We start from the raw sequence: 4982 nt of genomic DNA, 5'->3' as shown, positions 1-4982 counted from the left end.
TTTTGTAAGAATTTATTTGAGCCAAACTGATGACTCTTTCAGGAAGCAAGATTTTTTAATGGCTCCAGAGAATGATGGTTTTGCAGTTTCTCTTTTTACATTTGGAATTAAGGAGGGAACTTAAAGAAGATGACATGAAGGTAGGAGACAACAAGGTCTAGGATAGTTAACAAGAGTATGTGTTCCACTGAGGATGGATACACCTTCTAGGGGTCTGGAAAAGAGGATTGCTTCCAGCATTTTAAACATGTGTTAACCCAGATACAGAACCATGGACGAGAATGACTTAACAACCTTTTACTAAAGAAGTTACAGGCCTGGGGCATGACTACCCACTATGACCTTCCCAGTTAGGAATTTATGATCAGATCGCCCTGTAAAGTTACATTCAGTCACTGAACTAGTACATACCCGCTTTTTCATCCACAAAAAATTCAAGGGTTTGAGTTGCAAATCCCCTCAATCAAACTAAAGAACATCCACTTAGTTTTAAGGGCGTTGTCCCTCAGCCATCTCAGCAAAATACAAAATTAGAGATGGGATTAACTAGGAATGATTTGTGGACAAACCTCTTTTCTAACAAAGTGAAGCCTTGTGACAGACATGGGAGCCCCACAAGGTGCTTGGGAATTTTATATCAGCAAAAAATACTGCCAGCTTGAACTGTCAAGGACAGAGCATTAAATGAAAGGAGGCTGTTGAATCCTCAAAATTCCATGGGCAAGAAATAGGCTGATTAATAGATTCAGATACAAATACAGGATATTCCTCATAAAAAAGGAAGAATGATCTAAGAAGTGAAGTCATGAGGCCAGAAGGTGGAGCCAGGAACCAAAGAGGATTATTCCCAGGCCTTGATCCTGATGAACTTTATCTGGCTGTACTTAGAAACTGCTTAGGACTGATAACTTTTTTTTTTTCTTTCCATTTTCTCCCCTTTTAAACCATAATGTCTCTAACTGTTACTCTATGCCTGTCCCACTGCTGTACTTTGGAAGCAGATAACTAGTTTTCTAGTTTCAAAGGTCTACAGATGAAGAGAAATTGTGTCCCAGGATGGATGACACCCTGAGCCTAACGTGTAACTCATTTAGATGATTTAGGTAGTGAGATTTGGGACTTTAGAACTGATGAGATTTAAGTGCTATTTTGGACTTGGAGTTGATGCTGTAATGGGATGACACCTTTTGAGGCCTTGGGATGAGGTAAATGTGATTTTTGTATGTGGGACAAGTCCAGAGGGTGGTTTGTGGGTAGAATAATGACCCTATAATAATGTCTATATATTTATTTGTTACGATGCCCATAGAAAACCAATAGCCAGTGATCTACTCCTCCATGAATTAGTGCTAGAATCCCAGAACCTTAGAGCAGGAAGCACCTTAGATGGTGTCTAGTTCATGTACATTATTATCCAGATGCTGATCCTATGTAGAAGGGCTAATGACAGATTATTCCATGTGACATAGCTCATTTCTGTCAGAGCCTTAAATAGAATATTTATCTCTATATAGAGTAATTAGGTCCGTACTATCCTCTATTTTCAGCTCCTAATTGTCTGCGCTTGGCTCCATTCTCTTTGACCTGGAACCCCAGGCACTCTTCACTCCACACTGGCTGCCCTCAGTCCAGTGCCTGATCAGGCCCAACACTGCCTCAATTGTTTGCCCTTCTGTCCAAACTGAGCATCCTATTTCCAATGTAAATATCTTTTAGCTGGCTGACCATTACTATGGCTTTGATAAAGTGATTCCTATAAAGTCAGTGTTACTCCTTCTGAGGATTTTAGCTATGAATGCACACTGAAAAACTTCCCAAAATTATGTATATTGGGAGAATTTCAGAAACAACAACGATCTTAATCTCATCACCCAAAAGAGGCTACTGTTGACATTCCACAACTTTCTTAGCAAATGGATACAGTGCCCTTGTTCTTTGCCTCTGGGTTTCCTTAGAGACTCCTTAAAATAGAGGTGGGCCTTGAAGTTATTTCAGCTGTAATCCACTGTTCTAACATGGGACCCGATTGACATGGTGGTAAGGTGTGGAGGAAGTGGGAGTACTCCATGCTCTTAGATCAGGTCTTAGTCTTTCAGTGAATCTAGGTCCCCAGGCCTTCACAAGTGCTTCTCAGCTTCCCTGCCACAACCCTCCTTTATGTGAAACAAGAAGACTAGAGATGGCCAGGATTGGGTATTTCTCCTCCCTCATGTCAAAGGCTAGGGAGGGCTAGAGTTGGGTACTTCCCTTCTCCCAGATCAATTAGGTTCTGCTCAAACCCATATTTGTTAGGTTCTCATAAAATTCATTCTTTGAGTGCAGGCCATTGTTAAGGAGAATATAGCTATCTGAGCATATTTCAAAAATGGTTATTTTCCCCCTCCACCTGCTAAAAGAATGAGGGGATTTTTCTCAGATCTTCACTGGTAGGGCTTTTGGAGGTAAAACTCACAAAAGCATAGGTGTCTCCATAAGATGGGGTCCCTGGAGTTTTTAACTCTCAAGCTGTCCACATGGAGCCTCTGACCATTTGCCTATTACCATTTAAGTGTTATTTCCAATACTGGCTCCAATGACCAGCTCCCAGTAAGCTGTGATTCTTGGTATCTGCCTTTCTCTCCAGTTTTTGGAGCAGCAGTTTGCTCTGGGACTACAATTCTCCGAGGAATCTAAGAAGAGCTGTTGACATTCAGTTTACTCAGCTTTTTTCTTGTTGTGAGGAGGGAGTGATGACTTCCAAGTTCTTTATAGATCAAAGTGAAAACTAGAACTCTCTATATAGTATAAATATTTAATAAAATGAAGTCAAACTGAAATATTGTTTTTGTAAATATTTTTCATGTTGTCAAATATATTCACAACATATATGTTAACGTTTGCATAATATCCTCTTATACAGACACACCATAATTTACTTAGTCAACTTCCAATGTTAGACACTCCATTTGTTGCCTATTTGAAGTATTACATTAGTCTAGAAGTAAAGCAAGCTTATTATGCATCTCTGTGCATATCTATGATTTCCTCGGAATATTTTCAAATATTTATATAAAAATCATATTTAGTGTATGTGAAGATTTACTGGGAAAAAAACAGGTAGAGGAGATGAACCCCTTATATCTGTCTTTAGACTGTGCACCTAACCTGTTGTTGGTTGGTTCAATTTCTTCTCACTTCTCCATGTGCCCACTGCCCTCTGGCAAACCCAGACCCTAGGATGGAGCTCAGAAGACCTGTGCCATTTAATGTGCCCTGAGTGGGGATGAGAACTTCTGGGAATAATGTGAAGAATGCTTACTATCTTTCCCCTTCCACATCCCTCATATCCCCCTCAGTACCAGAAGAAGGAACATGTCCAAGAAGCACCCTTGAGAGGAACAGCTCACAGAAGCATCAAAATTAGCACAAAAGCTCATAGAAATTCATAGAAGCATCAAAATCAATTGAGTCAGGAGTGTGTGTGTGTGTGTGTGTGTATTGACAGTATGTGTGTGTGTGTGTGTGTGTGTGTGTGTGTGTGTGTGTGTGTGTTTGGGAGGCGGATATAGCATTGTTTTCTTTCATACCTCAGTGCATGTTGTGTATGGACTAAAACACTTGCACTTTCATCTTTTGACCAACATTAAGAAAAAACTGAGCTACACATACCTCAAAAAGTGGGAAAATATGGTAATTCTATTTTAAAATCAATTTTTTTCTGTCTTTTTGTGTACATTATTTAAGGGTGCTTATTTCTTTAAAAAGCAAAGAATCATTTAATATAATCCAAGCTGAATGTCATTTTCATATTTAAGTAAAAATAGAGTACTAAAAATAAAACACTGATTCTAATAACAAGGAAGGTGTTTGAGGTCTTGCTATGTGACAAGAATACAACGTATTTGGACATATATAATTAAATATATAAAGCATTACCCTGTGAAGTTAAGATGAGACAAATGACCTTGAATGCTTTCAAATGTTATACACATTGATCAGTGTGGCTATAAAAAGAAACATAATTTTCCTGGGATGTAGAAAAATTTTTTCATAATTTTAAATTTGAGAGGAGGAGGTTGGTAAGAGGAACCCTGTGAAGAAGGTAATCTATGCATGAGAGGGAAGAGAACTGGGGTTCATGGAGGAAAGTAGTCTTTCCCAGGCTGCTTCTTCTTATTATTATTATTATCATTATTATTATTATATTATTTGGTAAGAACACAACATAAGACCTACCTTCTTAACAAATTTTTAAGCATATAATTTTGAATATGCGTGTGGGAAACCTATAGGTTTGTGTGCAATGCCAGATTTAATGGCCTTCCTGTTGTTTCCAAGTGTGAAATTAAGGCTTCACCAGAACTAAGCAGTCATAAAGTGAAAACATATAAATGAAAACTTACAGAGTCACACTGAATATAGAAATATAGCTTTTCTTTGCTCAGTGTATCGTTTAGCATTAGGGTGCCAGATTTTGGAAAGTAAATCTGGAAGGATTCTGTGATCACTAAGGTGCCCTTACTATAGAAACTACTTCATCCTCATAAACATGTATGAGAGCCATACGCAGAGATGTGCTTCTAAGAGCCAACTTTGCTCTGGATACGATCGTCATATTTCATGTTAGAACACTTACATTAATATGTTTCAGTCTATGGCCATGCTACCCTGAACAAGCCCGATCCTGTCTGATCTTGGAAGCTAAGCAAGGTTGGGTCTGGTTAGTACTTGGATGGGAGACCACCTAGGAAGACCAGGTGCTGTAGGCACACACACCAAAAAAATTAAAAATAAGGCAGTATAAGTTGACAAGGTCCTTACAATCTGTGAGGTCAAAAAAAAAAAAAGAAATCTTTGACTAGCTTACAGTTTATTTTAATAATGAATCACCTCTTTATGCTATCTTTCAACACCAAGATTTTTTGTTCCAGAAAACTTTTCATACCCAGTCAGCATTAAAACTCATAAAAAATAAACAAACAGAAAAAACAACAACAACAAAA

At 38.3% G+C, this 4982-nt stretch overlaps 1 pseudogene; it reads left to right on the top strand.

The window, feature by feature from the left end:
• Positions 1 to 4629: 4629 nt before the first annotated feature.
• LOC120595301 (uncharacterized) lies at positions 4630 to 4748 on the top strand (annotated as a pseudogene).
• The last annotated feature ends 234 nt before the right edge of the window (positions 4749 to 4982 follow it).

The sequence above is a fragment of the Pteropus medius genome, unplaced genomic scaffold (assembly GCF_902729225.1).
Source record: "Pteropus medius unplaced genomic scaffold, Ma_sr-lr_union100, whole genome shotgun sequence".
NCBI classification, from domain to species: Eukaryota; Metazoa; Chordata; class Mammalia; order Chiroptera; family Pteropodidae; genus Pteropus; species Pteropus medius.
Note: the sequence above shows the minus strand (reverse complement) of the source record. Positions and strands in the feature narration are given on the sequence as shown.